Genomic DNA, 20,359 nt, shown 5'->3' with positions numbered 1-20,359 from the left:
GTGATACAGCTGGTTTACAAAAGCAAAGAAAAGTCTGAACAAGACTTTTCTTGTCAGTTGGAGCCGCTGGCCCCAATTCAGATTTTATCTGTGGCATTACCTTTTTTTGGATTGTTTTTATTTGGGCATGTTAGGGTTACTTTGTAGGCTTGCACAGTGAAGAAAAGAAGTGACTGGATTTGGATGGGGTAAAACAACAGGCACGCTTCAGTAATGATTACTCTATTCATTCTCTCTCTGTAAAACGAATCCCATCCTATTAGAGCTTTAAACATACTTTTCTCTCTCGCTCACTTTGTCTTCGTGACGTACCGTGGCAGTCTGCATTTGATTGATGTCCCTATTTTCCTAGCCTAGCTGTACGTTTAACCCTTTACCAGTCTAACAGATGGAGGCTGTGATAGGGAAGAAATCTGCCTTGAAATAATCCTGCTTGACAGTCGTTCTTCTGGCCTTCGACAGCTGAATTTAGGTACTGTATGAGGACACGAGTGCCTGAATCTCAAAGCTAAAAATCAAGGCAGCCCAGTCTAATCTGAGGTGTCGTGAAACAACAAAGCCTGAAGCTGGTCTTTCGTAGTGAATCGCAAATGGAAAGGAGTTAATTAAATCTGTAATGACGTCCAGGTAGTTTTTTCAGGGTGAGTTTAGTGATTTGGTTTTTAAAAGCCCGCAGCTGCAGCTCAATTTTCAGACCTGTCTCCTACAGTTTGCATGTAAAATGGGACACGGTCTGACGCACGTCTTTTTGGTCCAAATGAGGCAAAAAATTTAATGAACATATCAGATAAGTTGAAAAATGTTCACTGACAACTTACTTTAGATATTTTCCCCACAATGCCAGCACAAGCCCGCTTATGCCAACAATATTTAGATCACTTCTTCTAAAAAGAAGAAAAACAGTATTATATTAACAAAGTGAAATCTTTGCACATGTAATCCGTTTACACCACTCACTGCAATATTTCAGTGAGTAAAAACTGGAGATTTTGGAGAATCTCTCTGCTCATCCTTAAAAAACAACTGTGGAGTGGAGGATAAAAGTGGGAAACCTAAAAATCTATCTACAGCAGATGAACAGTATCTGAAAATCATACCTCAAGAAATACGAAACAAAATCCACCTTCTCACTGGACGATACATAGACTGCAACTTACACGACATCACCCATTTATCTGTCGCATCAATTAAATTTTTGCTATCCATCAAGAGTCTGACAGCAAAGTAATAGATCAGATACCGAAGTTGATACTGTACTCCTTTAAGGATGATATGTAGTTTGAGGGGCTACACATATATATCACAGCATTGCCTAACATAGGACAAATACAATATAGTGCAAAAGTCTTGTGCTACCACTCATTTATCAGTCATTATTCATGAATTGCTGAGCAGCTTACCAGAGTCATTGTCTGCAGTGAGAATTTTCTGCATCATCTAGTAGTTGCAGAGTGGATTCAGTCCATGCTGACTGATGAAGAGACTAAGGCCTCAGTCACAAAGGCCTAGAAATCAGTCAGTGACTCCTGGCAGCCTTGGGTCATAAGGGAAAACTGTAGGTTCCCTGACAGGTTGGTGAGTGGTTCCCTGAGGTTGCTGGCTGTCAGCAGTTGAAATCAGTCTGAAGAGGGTTCTACATGAAGAACCACCTTGAAATTGCGTTGGTGACAAGGAAATAGCCACAGTCAACCATAGTTTGCATGAAAGAAACTAACTTGACAAAGACTCAGTCAGACCAGGAAAGGAGAACTGAGTTATTATTTTATTATTATTCTAGATCAGCCAAACGGAGGTATGTTTAGTAGGCTGATAGAATTGTGGCCTAAACATAATAACTTGTTCTGCCACCTTTGGCAGCAAGAACTCCAATCTCGCATTTGTGATCACTGGGAGCAAGTCTTTCACATCACCGTGGAGAAATTATTGCCCACTCTTCTTTGTTTTAACTCAATCACATCAGAGGATTTTTGAGCATGAAAAGCCTGTTTAAGGTTATGCCAGAGCATCTCAGTCAGATTTAAGTCAGGACTGTGACTAGACCACTTCTAGAGGTGGACTTGCTGGTGTGTTTCTCATCATTGTCCTGCTGCATAACCTGACATCTGCTTGAGCTTCAGGGCATGAACTGATGGCCGGACATTTTCATTCAGGATTTTCTGCTAGATAGCAGAATTCATGGTTCCATCAAATATGGCTAGTTCTCCATGTCGTGAAGAAGCAAAGCAGCCTCAGACCATAACACTGCCATCACCATATTCAACTGTTGCTATATTGCATTTTTTATGAAGTGCTGTGTTAGTTTTATGCCACGTGTAACAGGACTTAAACCTTCCAAAAGGTTCAACGTTTGTCTCTTCAGTCCACAGAATATTTCCCCCCAAATTTTGGGGGTCATTAAGATTTCTTTTAGCAAATGTGAGAGAAGCCTGTGTTTCTTTTTGGTGAGCAGTGTTTTTTTCCTTGAAACTCTCCCATGGATGCCATTTTTGCCCAATCTCTTTCATATTATTGAATCATGAACCCCGTTGTCAACTGAAGCAAGTGAGGCCTGCAGTTATTAAATGTTGTTCTGGATTCTTTAGTGACCTGCTGAATGAGTCATCGATGCACTCTTGGAGTCATTTTGGGAAACCTTCCCACTGCTGGGAAGGATTTGCAACTGTTCCAAGTTTTCTCCGTTTGCAGCTCTCACCATGGTTGACTGGATTTCCAGAGCCTTAGAAATGACTTGTTGATGACTTTGTTTCTCAGCTGTTCTTGAGTTTCTTTCGAATGTGGCATGGTGTGTTGCTTGTTGAGCTCTTTTAGCCTACTTTACTTTGTCAGACGGGTTCTATTTAAGTAGATCTCAGGCCTGGGTGTGGCTGGACTTTTATGCTCGTTGTGCTACTAAAATAATTACTGCTCATTCTTATTAAAGATATTATTCTAACTTATCATCAACTGTAAGTTACTACTCAAAAAAACCCCAAAAAACGTAAACATTATTTTCTAGTATTAGTTTGCAGACTTTTGAAGTAAAGTATTTCCTCTGCCTCGGAGGTTATGTTTTTGGTAGCATTTGCATGCATGCGTGTCAAGTTTTGAATAAATCCTGATAAAAACTAGGAATGTAGAGTTGAGTCATGTTAACGATCCACTAAAATTTGGCTTACATCCACCACAGTCTTCAAGGTCAACTTAATGACATACTGAAAATAGACACAAAACATAGAGACTGTGATTGTTACGAGTGTGGTGTGTCAACATATAGAAAGTACTGGTATAAAGATTTAAAATATAATGTCACATTTGACCTCTGACCTTTAAATTTTACATCTGTCTTTCTTCCCAAAATGTGTTATATCTTTAAATAACGTGTTGTAAAGAGGAAGACTATGAGCTGCCTAGTTAGTTAAAAATACACTATTGTATAATATTATATAATCAGCTCAAGCTATTCATGTCCACTTATTTACAAATCGATACTTATTATCCATTACCCACTCCTACATAATGTTTGTGTAGTCGGAGAAAACATCTGTCACGCTCTTATCTAATTTGCACGACTTCTTAAAGTACATTAAAAAAACAAAGAAAACAAAATGAATATATATAAAAAATACAATACTGTTCCTTTATAAGTACATACTGTGCAGGGAGCGAGCTGCCTTGGTGGGGGTTTGCACTCTTAGACTGCTTCTTGTGTTTTAAATTAAAGTTTACAGTTTGGTTGTTGAGCGTCTAACCAAATCATTGTGTTACTTAACCACATGCCCCCCTTCTTCTCTGCCGGCTCACTCAGTAGGGCTCCTGGTAATTTCTTTGCTGTGGTCACTTTTCCTGTTTTAAAACATATTTATGGGAAATAAAATGGTCTGTATAATTTATTTCAATGAGCCCAAGTTGTAATTTAGCATCTAATTCCTTCTCCTAATGTGTTGAAATCCCAGCTGAATACTCGTGCATGAGTGATTCTACCTTGGCTCATTATGGCCAGCACAGTTCTGCTTTCTTACAGCTTACATGCAGCGGCAGCAAGAGAAAACATTCAAGCTGCCAGTTTGTGGAGCTAAAATTTTAATGTCAGCGCTGTTTCCTGACAGTGGGCCACTTAGATTGTTTTCAAAGCGCTCCCAGGATGAGACAGATTTACTCATACCGCTTCAAGCACTTTCTCTCTAACACAAACAAGGGACCGCGGGCATCGAGGTTCAGGTAAAAGGCGGTGTGCGGCTAAAGTGTTTTATCCCATCGCTTCCTCATCCCGTTTCATCTCCTCATCTTCATCTTCTGTACGGGAGTCTTTGAAACAACATACCATAGACTGTTTACGAATGTGGTCCCACACTCACTGTCCTATGATATCAGGCCGCGCGCACACAATGAGCTCGTTCTCTACTCTAAGTTTTTCTTGATAAATTTCTACATTTTAATTGTGCCCTTCAAATGAGCTGCAAATCCCCCTTTTCCTCTCGCTTTCTCTTTCTCTCCCTCCTTGTCTTTCTTCCCGTTTAATGAGTTCGTTTTATCAGCCGCTGCGCTGTGCGTGGACAGTATGAGTAATTTTCGAGATCACAGGAGACTTCTCTGCATTGCACTCGGTTACAACAGGTTGTCAGAAGGCTTTGGGAGCCTCACTTGGCTTCTCCCTGCCAGCAGTAACTATCCAGCTTTTTAGCATTCCAATAAATGAGGCCTAATTACCCGGCTAATCTTATTAACTAAAGATGGAATATGATTTAAATGGAATCAGATTAGCCTTTCATGACACCAGCAGATAGATATTATATTTCAAGCGCCTCTCCAACCAAACAGTTTGAGACCAGTTATGTTAACACATATTGATCAACACGACTTTTTCTCTTTAAGAAAACTGTCTCCATTTATTTTGTTTTTAAACGTCAGTATTGATTAGCACTCACCAGCCACTTGTTAAGTGAACCTGTTCAGCTACAGGTGTACAAGTGTACTGCTGCAAATATCTTATCAGCCAATCACATGGCAGCAACTCTGTGAATTTAAGCATTTCTGAACTTCAGCAGGTGAAGCTGACCTGCTGGAGTTCAAACTGAGCACCAGAATGGGGAAGAAAGGGGGGTTAAGCCATTTCGATTGTGACATGATTGTTATTGTCGGAATGGTTGGTCTGAGTGTTTCAGAAACTTCTGATCTATGAGATTTGATTTTTTTCACACAACCATATCTAGGTTGAGAATTGTCCAAAAAAGAGAAAATATCCAGTGAGTGAACTTCTCGGGGAGAAAATGCCTAGTTGATATCAGAGGTCACAGGAGAATCGCCTGACTATTTTGACCTGATAGGAAAGAAAATGTAACTTAAATAAACACTCACTACAACCTAGTTAGCAGAAGAGCATCTCTGCACCTTGAAGCAGACAGCTAGAGGAGCAGGAGAGCACACCAGTTGGGTCAGAACCTGGTGTAAACAACATGAAAGCATGGATCCACCCTACCTTGTATCAACAGTTTTGGTTGGTGGTGGTTTAATTGTTTGGAGGATATTTTCTTATCCTTCCTTAGCCCATTAACAGCATTGTTTTAAACACCACAGCCCACCATAGTATTATTTCTGAACATGTCCATCCCTTTTATGACCACAGTGAACCCATCCTCTGCTACTTACAGGATCTTAGAAAGCTTAATCTCAAACTAGTTTCTTGGTGTCAGTGAATTCACTTCACTCAAATGACCTCCACAGTCACTGGACTTCAATCCAATAGAGCACCTTTGGGATGCGGTGGAGCCGGAGATTCACATCATGGATGCCCTTCTGTGTTATCATGTCAATATGGGCCAAAGTCTCTGAGGAATGCTTCCAGTTCTTGTTGAATATGTCATAAAGATATATGTCATAAACACCGAGCAGGGTGTCACCTAAAAGCTATCCCATCTTTTAAATTCAGTGCATGAGTTCATACAAACATGTTTCTGAAAATAGTTCAGAGGAGAAAGAAACCCCTGACTGACATAAAGTAGCTCAGACTTTAAGTCAACTTGACGCTCCCACAGTGCATTGGGGGACTGGTTACTGGGTTTTTAGCTTGCATTATACCTCATAGTTTTTATATTGGTACTGTGAAAATGTTGATTTTTAGGCAATGTTAAAAATTATGGCGCAGTTAAAAATAAGAACCTGGTTTTACTGCATGAGTCATTTCTCTTGGAAAGCACTCGGATATCTTTTTGTCGACGGGGACGTCAGATTAGGAAAAGCTCAAATGTGTTGTTTTAGGAGGCAGTAACAAGCAAATTTTTTTTTTTTTTAAGTTTAGAGGACTTGTTGTGATCACAGACTGACAAAGAATTGGTTCCCGTGACCTTTAAGAAAAAAGCAGTGATCAGATTGAGTGACGGACCATCCTGTTGCTTTCTGTGTTTTCTGTTTGTGTGCCAATCACAGCTGCTGTCTGGTTGGTTACAAATCTGAACATCAAGTTGTTGCCTGTGGGATTGAACATATTAATGCTGACAGATGCCTCAGTTATGGCAAGTAATCATGGACTTTCATGGAGTAAAGCCTGCCTACATTAAATCATCTTGCATAATAATCCTGTAGTTTTACAATACAGAACACTAACATAACTCCACACCATTCAGATCCCAAAGCCTTGTTACACCCCAAAAACTCACACTATGTCGAATTTGTATTTGCTGTGGATATTAGTGCAAGCTCCCGATGCCATTGCTCATGAAACTGACCTTCATCGTGGTACTGTTTGTTATGTTTAGGGAATACAGAGATATATAAAAAAAAAAAAGTCGACGAGAGATAAAAGATATAAAGATAAGAGCCAGAGCTTAAAAAAAAAACTGTCACAAAAACTCTGGTGGTTTTCATGCTTTTGCATCAGGCTGAGCAAGGTCTCTTAAATACAGAGAGAGCTGGCTGACTTGTGGGTATTTAATCCCAAACAGGCAGGAAGGTTGAGTTTGTTCTAATTGCATGGAACAGGGGAGAGCAGTCATTTACATTCATCAGCGAACCTCCATTTGTTGGGATTGAGATAAGCGAAGAGAGAGCGGCGGCGTGGCAGCAGCGGAAAGAGACATTTTGGTGCAGGATTGAAGTTTTGTTCTCGTATCAACGAAATTCCACAATGTGCTGCTCCACGCTGTCTATAAGTGCAATTTACCGTCATCCTATTATGATGCATTTTGTCAGTTTCAGCAAAAAAAGAAAAAGTTGAGTGAAAACACAAGAAGTACAAAATACAGAAAGAAAACTTCTTTTTTTTTTTTAAGTGGAACCTGCTTGTATGTCTGTAACTGTGGGTTTGCAAAAACCTATAATTGACCATGTAGCGGTGTTTTAGTCAAACTAGTCCTAGGCAATCAAAGATGAAGCACTAAAGCTGTTGAGAGATTGTTTTACATGCATGCACTTTACACCAGATCCCCAAAGACACAGGATCCAGTGTGGATTTTGACGGAGTCCATAGCAACAAACTGTTGTTTCCAATCCATGCTGTTGTCATGGATTGGAAAAACACATCTTAAGCCCATTGCATCTCTTCTTTCAGGAGTCATTTTAGGTTGAATGTGTTACTCTGGGACACTCGGATGTGAGGTTAGGGAGAATCTGGAATCAAATCCCCAATCCTTCAATTAATGGCCGGCCCACTCACTTCGCCACCTGAGCAGCTTCCAATTATGTAATCCTGTCTTACGTTGAGTGTATTTGCACAGTAGAAACACTGATGCCCTTTTTAAAGAATGAAAATGTGCTCTCAGCATTGTCTGAATGCAGAAACATGTTTGCTACGTTCATATCTTCCCCAGCCGAGTGTTTGTTTGCCACGGACTGCGAGCGTGCTAGTGATGGAGAGCGGCGAGTAATATCTGTTGGTGACAGCTGGCGAGTCTCTCCAGTAGGAGAGACTGACACATCCGGCTCAGTGGTCTTTATCTGTGGTGAGAGTGACACCCAGTGAGTGGCACCTTTGCTGGCACTTATCTCAATCAGCTTTGGCCTGAATCTCAACACTTACGCTACGCTGCACTCGGGCCTCCTGCTGCGGCTTACAGCAACATCGGCTGTTAGTGTGCACTTGAAGCCTCGCTTTGCTTAATTCGCCTCAGATGGAAAACATACAGTGGAGCGTGCACACTGTGCTTCAGGTAGCTTCAGGTTGTTGCCGGCTGCAGAGCCATCAAACTGTCACTCTGCAGAGGACCGGGCCTGCAAACTGTTGCTGAGACAGCCAAACGATGACAGTGACGGAGTTATACAATGACTCTACAGTACAATAACTCCTGTATTAAATATCAGTGGTTCTCAGCCCTGGGGGCTGCGTTCTATATTTAGTACAAGGGATGTGAAATGCAAGCACACAGAAAGCGTCATGTAAGTCTCTACCACTGCAGATACAGGATACTTTATTGCTAACAGTGTGATTGTGAAATCTTAGCTGATGCACTACCACAAAGCACCTTTGGAGAGATCAGTAGTTGTCACGAGCTGGGTTTTTCTGTGAGTATGCTCACTCTGAGGCTGATGATACCAAGGTGAAGAGGGAATGTGACAGTGCAGCTGTTAGACCCTGCAGAGTGTTATCACACACAGTCCAGTTCATTCAGCAAGCACTGCCGGGGAGTGCCAAATCCCAGAATGTGTAGCTTTACTGTATATAAATTCTGCCTGTTTCTGTGTGTTCACTGTTTTTCTCATTTTTTCCCTATTGTTTCTGCGGATTCCTCACTGTCTCTCCTTTCCTACTTTATCTTTAAACCACATCTTTCTCCTGCTCGTCTCTTCCCTCTAATCTTCCCCTATTTCCTTTTTTTTCTTCCTTCTGTTCTGCTTCAAAGTAAGCCAGAGCTTCCCGGCAAGCACCGGCTCAAAGCTTACGTTCTCGCCCTTCAAAGCCACTGCTCGGCTATAAGTGAAGCAAATTCAATACAGCTTGCATTTTCGAGATGTCAAGGGAAATACGAGTATAAATGGTAAATTATAGAAGTGCGTTTCCTCATTCAGGGTCCTGTTGTACGTCGACTTACAAAAATAAGTGTAAAGCTTCTTTTATGATTGTGAAAATTAACAAATGAAATGCTCTCAGAAATCTCACACACACTCAGTGCTTAAGGTAAAACTGTCTTCTCTCAACTAAAGGGATGCAACAGAATATTATTTTGGTTTAATTTGTCAAATTTGATCAATATATTAAAGACAAATATCAATGTTTAATTTGACCAACCAGAGTCAGTACATGCCTTTTCACATGGGCTCTTACTAAATTAAAATGTCTAAAGGGGAAATTGGCAGAAGGGGGAAGAAAATCAGAAACCCAATTAGAGGGTTTAACACATATATAATAAAGCTTTTTGCCTGTTTAGGAGCATTTCCTCCTCAGTTATCACACATATTTTACATCATACCTAACAAAATTTTGTTATTAGTTATTCTGTGAATCTCATAGGTACTTTCGGCTTCTCTCATATTCCCAAGAGGTCGCCGTGGCGATCCACATGATTTGATTTGGCACAGATTTTGTGCCGGATGTTCTTCCTGACACGCCATCCCATTTATCTTGGCTTGGTATCAGCTTGAGACCCCCAACACCGGGTTTGTCTCTCCCCCTCGTCTTGAACCAGGGACCTTTCACACGTTCCCATAAATAATATGTAAAATGTAATAAATGCAAACTAATGATAATAAAGTAAACTTTTCAGGCCAATCACACCATTATTTTTCATGCAGACTGACTTTATTGTTAGCATAATGTGCATTTTTTATGTTTGTGGTAGTTATTTCAATCAGCAGGAGGCGCTCCTTTGATCTCACTTTAATAGGTGAGTGCATTTAAGGAGGGTAAAGTAGAGTAGTGTAAATGTTAAAAGACGGTCTTGCACAGGGTTGATTTATTTTTACCCGTATGGTTCTGTTCTGGGACCTCCCCACCATACTTTATGCATATATGAAAGGCATGAGGTGGAAGAAGATCAACAAGAAACCCATCGCAGCAGAAGGCAGATGGTCTAATATTGATCAATTCAAACACAACATGAAAAGGAGGAACTGGGATAGAGGTGGGTTGCAAAGCAGCTTGCAGATTCAGAAAGATCAGAATCAAATGCTTTTTTAATCCCTAAATGTCTTCTGGTTCTGATTCTGATTCCAAATATTCTGAATCTGTAAGTTGCTTTGCCACCCACCTCTATCCCAGCTCCTCCTTTTCATTCAGTCTTTGAGTTGTTTAATATTCACAGCAACTATAAGGATACTAAAGTTGCTTAAATAGCACACCCTATATGAGATGCCTGCCTGGGCTAACGCTATGCTTGATTATTAGAAATCAGTGAGCTGAATTAGTGGTAAATAAAAATTGAAGTTTTGCTCAAGGACGCTGATCTGTCTCATTAAAGCAGAGTTGTGGGCTTTCTTTTAAATAGGTAATATGTTTTGTTTAAATGAAAAACCTGAATGTATCCAGCATAAAATAAGAGCTAGCAGGAATCAGCTTATTATATCAACTTATTATAAATCTTGAAAAATAAAATGTTTCGATAGCAAGTAGCGGCTTTGTAAGCTTTCCAAATGTCAGGTTGTGATGCTAGTCTTGCATGACAGTCTCAGTCTTTGTGGGGTCTTTTTTTTTAACATGATATGATTAATCATTACATTTTGAAAATACTTAACAGATTATTCAAAAATGATTTGTTACTTGCAGTCCTACAGCAGCAGGCCCATGTTCATGTGCTGTAGGGAAGGGTGTGGTGGTGGGGTATTTTGTTCTGATGAAACGGTGACATAACTCTGCTTCCGCTGTTGTAGCGAGGCCTCATTATGTTGAATCATAAGCCACGAAACAGCAAAGATGTTACAAGGATACACACACACACACGGCTCGCTCTTCATTATAGGCGCCAGCTCATACGACGAGCAGGCAGGACTCAATATACAGTCCACTTCTGTCAGATTGAGTTAGCCTATTTTAGTTACATGTAGTAGACTCCATGTGTGAGGACGAGTGGGCGTTTTGCGATCTGCAGACCGTCAGCGTCAATGAGATGATATACGGAGAATTTGGCCCCCTCAGCCTGATCTGAAGGAACCGATTTGAAGAGCAAAGTCAAAACAAAATTGGGACTAGTACAGCTAATAATATTAGCGAGACAATTTGTCACTTCTTTTCCCAAAGGGCCAAATGTGTAATTGAGCTACGAACATAAGTGGCCTGTAATTGAGCTATTATAATTGACCTCAGGTGTGTGCATGAGTAAAACTACGAGCAGGAGCGCGCTCACGTGTGCGTCCTTCTCGCTCTCTTTTCAAATGCAGACTAAGCACATAGGAACGGATATGTTCCTATATTTGTGTGCATACAGTGCGGCGGAGTGTAAGTAGGTATTTTTTCACACTAATGGCATCTTTAGCAAGACCGTTTCTATAGAAACCGAGTTGCCACGGAAACACTGCACGTCTCTTTGAATTAGAAATGTCTTTCTCTATCCCTCGCTTCTCCCTTCTCCGCGTGTCTCTCGCTCGCTCTTTGCTTCCCAGTCCTCTTCTTCCCCGACTTCCCTGGCTTTGACAGGCCAGCTGCTGTCAGTCAAAAAAGTCTTGCACTGTCGAAGGAGACGTGCAGCACAAATGGAGGAAATGCGGGAAAGATGGGTTGGCATCTGTGCTGGAGGAGAGGGACAGAGGGAGGGAGGGCATCCTATTTTTTTTAATTTTTTTTATTTTTTAGAGGGTGAGAAGGGAAAAGGCAACATATTGAAATAGGAAGGAAATGCTGAATGGTATTCAGAAGATAACGAGGAGGAAGATGCTGTGAAACAGAAGAGCGGGAAGATTGAAGGAGGGAGGGCTACAAAGACAGAGGGAAAAGATAGCTGATGAAAGGGAAGGGGTGAAGTGATTGATTTTTGCTCTCTCTGGTGCCCGTGGTATCTGTGTAACCATGCTGCCACACTTATCCGGCCTATCTGATTTAACCGAGGCGCGCGTGATAAAGGGATGGGAGAGAGAGTGATACAAGAAAAAAAAAGAGGGCAGAAAAAGTGCAAGCGACTCAGAGAGGCATAGAGAGAAGAAGACAAAGCAGAGTGGAGGCATTGGGATGATGACATATTGGGGGGGAAATCGCCTTCATTCACCGGGCTCTCATGAATGTCTGAAAGTCGCGGAGGAGTAAGAGATTGACGCTTCAAGAAAAGTGGAGGGAGGGGATGAGGGAACTCTGAAAGGGAAATGGAGTTAAGACGTGATGAGGGAAGGCGCGTCATGACAAGGTTTTGAACCGCATGTCTCTCTTTGCGCTGCGCTCTTGACTTCAGCCTGCACTCTCACCCTGTGTGCTTGTTAGAGAGGAAAGCTGAATTGAAAAGGCTGAGTGTGGGGATGCAGGGAAGATAGAGGGAAGCAGGAGGGTGAGGCAGAGGGAGGAGAGAGGGCAAATATGAGTTTTGACACAGTTAAAGGCTCACTAAAGGCTTACAGCTGTAGATCAGCCTAGTAATGCAGTGCAGTATGCTGCGCATTCACAGTGCAGATTACGACCTTGTTTCACTTTAATTGCCTGATTTGTCTTCTTTTAAGCAAATATTGAATCTCTAGTGTTTATCTGCTTTGATTTTACCTTGCAGTTGCTGCTTCCTGCTCCTCCAGCAGCACCGCAACAGATTCACGTCACATGTGCCCTCCCTGTGTGCGGAAGACCTTTTCTTTTTCATTATTTCTCCTCTTGATGCTCCTTTTTTTCTCTTTAAATTTGCTGTCAAGCCATATGTCTTCGATAAATGTTCCACATTCAAAGCTTTGAGTTCCCCCCCTTTTCCTGCAAGGCTTTTAATGTGAAAAACCTGCAGGAAGTGCAGGATTTTATTGACAGCGCAGGGTTAATCTGACTGCAAATAATTAGTGAATAAGTGAAAGCAGGACATCTGTTAAATATTGAAATGAAGTGGCGACAGTGTCACGAGCCTATTCTGCTAATGAAACACTGAATTCCCCATGTGAGCGATCAGACTAAAGGTACCCGTTAATTGCTTCAAGAAGGTTTTGAGAGGATTTGTTATTGAATTCATATCGAGCTCTGAATCCACTTTTTATTGGTGGCTTTGGCTCCAGCTGTAGAATAGATTGTCTGTTAATCACGGGGCTTGGTAGTAAAATCCCCGGCCCCTCCGCTTCTAAAAAGAGACACCGAACCTTAGATTAGCCTTGATGGCAGTCCAGAGTTACTGAAGCTGCCATCAAAACTGTTGTTTGTACTGGCCACACATGCAGTCGTTTTAGTTGCAGCAGATGTTATGATTCAAAATGAAATAGCTTTTCTGCTCCTGATGTGTTGAGGAGTGAAGGGTTTCTGTTCTGTAACTTCCTCTTTTATTTTGTAATCCCTGGTTTTTATGCTTCCTATTTGCTTCCTGCCTTTGTTCTTTTCCTGACAGTTTCATGCATTCCCTTTCCCTCTCTGTTCGCCAGATTGTGTTATTAGTTTAATCAATCAAGCTTGCAAGCCAGTTTGCATTCCTCATGTTTGTTTGTTTGTTTGTTTTTTAGTTCTGCAGTTCTAAGATTTCTTGTATATTTTAGTTTCTTTCCTCATTTTTCTCCTTTTTCCACCCCTGGTTTTGGACTTTACCTTCCTGCCTGTCATCCATTCATGACTTTAGTCCATTTATTAAAGACTCTGCTTTTAGGCTTGTACCTATTATTGGTCTTCTTCTAAAACAAAAACACTTTCAAGTGTTTTGTAGATCCACAGAATGGATTTTAGATTTATGATTAGCGTTAAACTTAAACCTGAGTTTCTGCTGTCCTGAGCAGTTCTTTCATTGAGTATTGTGTTTCTGCTGTGTGATGTGCTACGTGCAGGATATGGATTCTTTGCACTCCGAGGACTGCATATAAAACTAAAATAAACACAATGTTCCATAAATACTAAGTAAATAAAACAGATTTTATTTTATTATACACTTAAAATTACCTGCAGGTCAGAGAATACTGTCTAAACGTTACAGTTGGTTAATATTTGTTCCTCTCAAAAGTGTCACAAGTTCTTATTTTTACACGATGGCTTTCAGGTAAATATTTAATTATTCATTCAACACGTTTTTAAAGGGTGATTTATGTGATTTAGTTTCAGATTTACTCTGAAACTAGATTTACTCAGATTTACTCTCTGCTCCACTATCTTCAGTCAGTGTTTCCAGCTGTTGAGTTAGCACATGTTTGTTTATGTTGCCAGCTTTATTTCCCTTCACACACACATAGGAGATCATTAGAGACCATTTAAAAGATATCATGAAGGTTATGTCGGCAACAGAGCTCAACAAATCCAATGATTGTACTAATCAATCAACCCTTTTGGAGTTGAAGAATAATGTTATCAGTCAAATACATACCACCAGAAGGCGGCCTCCTCCGTCTTACCAGTAGGTCATTATCGCCTCATTAAATGGAGGCTGTGCACCCTGCTGTACAGAAGCAGTACACAGCCATGCGTTTCCAGGTTAAAACAACAGCAAACATCCATATTTGAAGGCTGAAGAGGCGGCGCTGCCTGAATCCACTTTGCTCTCTGCTCTGGTCAGCTTACCTTTCATTATCTCGTGACATTTCTTCTGTTTTCACAAGCTGTATGGTTAGGTTTGGGCAAAAAACGCACAGTTAAACAGGTGATTCTACAGAATCGGTGCCATTTGTAGCTGAGAAAGAAACAATTACATTAACAATGTAAAAAAAAATGATGTGACGTGACTTAGTAGTGCTTAGAAATCAGTTTTCTTATCTTAACATCAAATTTAGATTAATATTTTCTGAAGCATGACAAACTAGGATTTAACCACATAACATTGCGTCTGTAATTTAACTTTTTATTTTTACAATAAGTTTATGATCATTTCTTTTAGTTTAACTGTCCCTCACAAATTATTGCAGATTCTAATTAAATATAAAAGAAAAGAAAATACGTCAAACACCATCCGTTGGAGGTTGCAGTGAATAATTGGTCATCCAGCTCAGCATTTTCTCTTGAAATGTGCTGGAATTCACACAGCTTTGTCACATATTGATGGTATATTTTGTTTATTTAATACAAAAATGTAACTTAACAATTTACAGAGGTTTAAAATCAAAGGGTTAAATAAACCTCCACTTTTCTTCTAGTCCTGCACCTTATTTGTCTCCCTGCCATTTTTTATTTGCCACTGTTGAACCTGAAAATATATAAAACTCAATCACCTCTTTTTATATCGTTTGATTTTATCAGCACAGAAACATAAATCATGCAGCTGGATCGCGGGAGGGATGGAGCCTATTCCAGCTGTCATGGGGTGTGAGGCAGCGAGAGGTCAATTTACCCTAACATGCTAATATTAGGGTGATATTTGTGGACTGTGGGAGGAAGCGATAGCCCCACAGAATCACAAGAAGAACATTCAAACGGCCGAACAGGAAGTGTGCTAAATACTGCACCACTGCGCTGCTCTCTGGGTCAAACAGTGTAATCTGTTGCATTGTGAGAAGTTGGGGATATATTTCACATATTTCAGTCTCTGCTGTGTCTGCCCTCATTACATTGCAGTAATTGAATTAGTTTTAAAATTGACAGGGTTCATGAAAAAGTGATCATACTTTATAAAAAAATCTATAATCCATCTATTAATGCTCATATGTGTCTCTCCTATTTTTATTTGGCACACCAGTCGCTTCTCCGGGCCACGTGATAGCCGGGGTCAGGTCTAATTATGTCTCGTGCTCATTTGGATTGGTGGGATATGGCCCAATCAGCATGCAAGCTCCCATGTGTCAGTGATTAATTACCTGCGTTCTCCGCTGTGCTAACGAGCTTAATCAACTCCTCATGAAGGAGCTTTCTATTAGCAGGCTGGGCCAGAGGTGATGCTCCCTACCCTCCACCTCTCACCCCCACCCCCTCCACCCTGTCTCATTGTCTTACTTAGACTTGCGATGTCTGACAAGCTCCCCCCGTCCATGTTTTATTTTAGTCGGAGATTGCTACGTGGAGCAAAAAACCTACATTCTCACCTTTATCTTCTGTCATTTTTTATTATAATGAACAGTTTCCCGTCTTTTACACATTTGCTTTGCAGACTTGATTTAATCTGTTGTTCTCTGCCGTCTTCTCTGCCACTCCGTGTTAGGACAAGGATTTGGTCTTGACTGACATAACGTGAGTGCTGCCGGAGCGTCACATGTAACAGTGGGAGATTGAATCAGACAATTAATTGTATCTCCCTCTCGGTGCACACAGTGGTGATGGAATGGTGGAGAAAGCTTGAGGCAAACAGTGGTTTTCTGTGCTTTCAAAGGAGCCCTTGTGTTTCTGTGTGTGTGTGCGTGCTGCAGGGGTTTACTGGGCATTACATGTCATTTGGTGTGTGTAAGTGTGTGCATGTGTTTATATGTAGTAGCGAATGTATTTGTGAGACAGGGAGATTAATTTGTTCTAATTAGACATTCAGTTGATGATTATGTTTCAGTAGCTAGTGGTGCAGAATCGAATCCATGATGGAGTCTTTTAGAGGAGATAATAGAAACCCTCTGGTGTTTTAATGAATTCTGATGGCAGAGTGCTGGTTGTAGGTTTATCACATCTGGTTTACCATAAGAGAAGAACTCGTAAGGGGAAAAAAACATTTTAAATCAGTGTTTATAGCACTGTGGAGTCAGAACTTTCTTCTAATTTCCTTAAATAGTCTTCAGGAATAGTTTTCCAGGCTTCGTGAAGGACATTCAGAGCTCTTGTTTGGATGTTTGTTGCCTTTTGTTTAGTTCTCTGTTAAGATGATACCACACTGCTTTAATAATGGAGAGGTCTGGATTGTGGGGAGGCCAATCCATGACCAACAGTGCTACAGCGTATGTTTTTCTACCCAGGTATGCTTTGACTACACTGACAGTGTGTTTGGGACCATTACCAGCTAGATTCTTTCCAGATGGTATTGCATGATGGATCATAAATCTTAGGCTGCTGGTAACTGCATAAAGATACAATTTAAAAGTGTCCTTTGTTAAGTTGTCCATTATGCACAGACACAACAGTGGTTTATCCCTTGAATTAGGTGCCTTTCTTGTGCCTGAAGGATTCCTCGCTCAATGATAAGTGGCTTAAAAAAACAAGAAAGCAAACAATACATACACCTGAAATGGTACAAAGACTTAACTGAAGATGGGTGAAAAAGCAATCAGTGTTGAGAGAAAAGCTTTAAAGACCTCTAGAAAGTCTGGAAAAATATTGCTTAAGACCACTTAGAACAGACTCTGAAGCAGAAGTGCAGAAATGAGGGGTGACTGAAGACCTTTGCACAGTGAAGCACCTAACTACTTACACTCTAAACAGCCCTCTAATATATCCTGTCTTCGTGATGGTTTAGTTGAATCGCTTTAGAGAGGGCTTGATGGATGTGATCTGGAGGCTGATGTTTGGGCTGGCTTATTGAATTGCAGCTGTCTGAGTACACTAAAGCACTGCACAGGTGTACCTTCCGGTATTTCATTCAATTTCAGTCTTCAAAAGGGGAAGTAAACAAATATGAGCACTGCCTGCATTCATTCAAATAATAAGCTTTTTAAGGGACAATTTAAAGTTTGATGTAAAATCATAAACCCTTCGAATATAACACAACACAAGGGACTTTTATTCTCTGAGTGATAACTGAATGCAGCCGCCTCCTCTGAGTCTGTCAGCTGTGACCTAGCGCTGCTCGCTTAGCCAAGTGTGAGCCATGTGGCACTCTTCCTCAGCCAGTGATTGAGCCTTTTTCTCCCTGCTTAGTGTGTGATTTGAAGATGATGTCACTGTTTAAAATGGTTTGGGTCTACTCCTGCCTCTAGAGGGGAGGATTACCGCAAATCAATACAAAGTTGTTCTGAGTGATCACCTTTATCATGTGATGAGACATTTCTGTCCTGTGGGGAGTGGTCTCTTCCTGGATGCCACCACCTCTGTTCTTCCTGGAAGAGACACAAGAGAGCCCTGAAAGGTTGGATGAGTATGAAGTTGATGTGAATCATGTGCTACAGCCTTGCTGTGGTGCATCACCTTTCTGAGAAACTTTAGGCTGGATTTTGCAGCAGGTTCTCATCTGTGAATAACAGATCCTGCTGCAGCTTAATGTCTTAAAAATGATCAATTACCTTTAAACACTTTATAACATGACTTCATATGTTTACTCTATTACACACTTTCATTTTGACATAGCAGAGGGCGTGAGTATTGATAATCCTGTTATTCTTCTCAGAATAGCTAGAAAATAGTTTGCCTCACTACTGGGGATAATAGAGATATGACTCATAATTTCGTTAGTATGACTGTAATTTAGGATGATCTAAGAGGACCAAGAAGGGAAGGCTTAAATGTACTGAAACCGAGACTGTGCACAAGTCTTTAGCCACCCCTCATGGCTCTCTGTTTTGCTTAAAATGGATGAACCAGTGTCGTGTGAACAGATAACAGACAACTTAGCAAAGAACCAAATTGAAGTTGTGTCTTTAGGCCCTTTGTTACTAACAGTCTGTCACAAAAACACATCATTATCTGAATGAATGAATCTGTGATAAATGTCAAAGGTAATTTAGTCTGACAGGCAAAGGGCTGTTAATTGAAAACTTTGCATCTGCTAGTGTGGTGTACTGTGCGTTCTCAAAAGGATTTGAGAAACCTGGTCAAGTAAAGGACAAAAAAGAGGTGGCAGCTCTATGATAGGTCAGACTGTCTACAACAGGTGACATGTGTCTGGAAATCACGTGTTAAAACAGGAAAAAATCCACCTCAGACCTGACGCAGGACCTGACCATTCATTAGATCCATCTGCTGTCGGCTGAAACCTCAGCAGAAATGATCTCAGTGTCTTTCAAGATGTCATTCTTTAGAAAGGGAAACGGAGAGAAAAGCCTGAGGTACACAAGAACTGGATGAAAATCGGTGGCGACAGGTGTGATGGAGTGATGAAACCAAATTGAAAATCTTTATTCAAATCATTGGCAGTATGTACTGAGGTCAGGAGAGTGGTATGCCAGTGCTTGTAAATGGTTTATAGCTGCATTTTAGTCAGTGGTGTTAAAATTCATGCAATTATGAAGACAGGAAGGTACCGTCAGATTTCTATCCACTGGGTAATAACATCTGGAAAGCATCTGATTGGCAAATTAACTCATTCACTGCCAGCCATTTTCAAATCAGGTAACTCCCCACTGCCAGGGTTTTTGAGCATTTTTACTCATTTTTGAAGAGCCACAGAAAACTGTGTGTTATGATCATATAAACGCTGAACCTACCAAAATGAAGAACAGACTCTCTTCTTTCATCCAAAAAAAAAGCTTGTTTCTACCATTTTCCATTCTTTAGTAATCAGCTGTAGAAGAGAGGTGGGTTCCACCAAAAATGCCTGTTTTGACCAAAAAAAGGGAGAAAACGAGCTTTTTGTGAAAAATACATTTCAAGCAGAAAAGTGCCTTTGACACTAATATTTCTTGCTTTGTGACACCTCTAACATATAAAATAGTTTTTCACTTCTATAAAACAGAAATAACACTGAGAAAGGTTATGTTTTATCAAAACAATTTATTTACAAATATATGAAAAAATAAAATGTACATAGTGAAACATTTATTCACAATGAATAATTCACTTTTGTGTGGTAATCATTATAACACTTTCCGGGATGCAAGGGCACACAACAAGACTTGCACCACATTTTTGTCTCACTGCGCAATCCCTTACATGCGCAAACCATGAATGCAAGTCTGATATTCACTGACAAGCTGCCCGAGGTTGTATTCTAGCCCCTCCCATTGAAAAACGTAACTGACGTCTATAGACGTCAATGGCAGTGAATGAGTTAATTAATTTTTCAGCATGTCAATGAAAAAACTAAACACTGAACGTAAAAGCATACCTGACAACAAAATCCTACAATTGATCGCTAAAAGTCATAGATTGGCCTCCCAGAGCCCAGACCTACACGTTATTGTAGCAGTGTGGGATCATTTTAATAGAGAACAGAACAAAAGGCAGCCAACATCCAAAGAAGGGCTTTGGATGTCCTTCAAGAAGCCTGCAGAACTGTTCCTGAAAACTACTTAAATAAATTAGAAGAAAAGCTATTTTGAAGAATAAAGGCAGTCATACTGCATCAAAATGTGCACCACTGCATAACACACACAACATAAGCGCATTAGAGTCGTAAAATCTCTGTTTTTGCCTCATTTGCTGTTTTTCCCTGTATATTTGCACATTTCAATTAATTCCCGCACCTGCATTCTATTGTGATAGCAAATTGTGAGAGGTAGCTTGAGACTTTTGCACCGTACGATAGGGAGTAGAGATGGACCGATCCGATATTACGTATCGGTATCGGTCCGATACTGACCTAAATTACTGGAT

General features: G+C 40.6%; 1 protein-coding gene and 1 long non-coding RNA gene across 9 annotated transcripts in view; both read left to right on the top strand.

Annotated features, from left to right (window-relative positions):
- The window catches only part of grin2bb (glutamate receptor, ionotropic, N-methyl D-aspartate 2B, genome duplicate b), a 138,099-nt gene that overhangs the window by 38,149 nt on the left and 79,591 nt on the right, over window positions 1–20,359 (top strand). The window lies entirely within an intron of this gene.
- LOC120729081 lies at window positions 1,213–20,137 on the top strand. Its single transcript, XR_005694844.1, has 3 exons — window positions 1,213–1,224; window positions 17,157–17,164; window positions 19,108–20,137. It is a non-coding gene; the product is annotated as an uncharacterized LOC120729081 (long non-coding RNA).

Source organism: Simochromis diagramma, unplaced genomic scaffold, assembly GCF_900408965.1.
Source record: "Simochromis diagramma unplaced genomic scaffold, fSimDia1.1 OVJJ01000302.1, whole genome shotgun sequence".
In the NCBI taxonomy this organism is placed as follows: Eukaryota; Metazoa; Chordata; class Actinopteri; order Cichliformes; family Cichlidae; genus Simochromis; species Simochromis diagramma.
The sequence above is the reverse complement of the archived record's forward strand: the minus strand, read 5'-3'. Positions and strand labels throughout refer to the sequence as shown.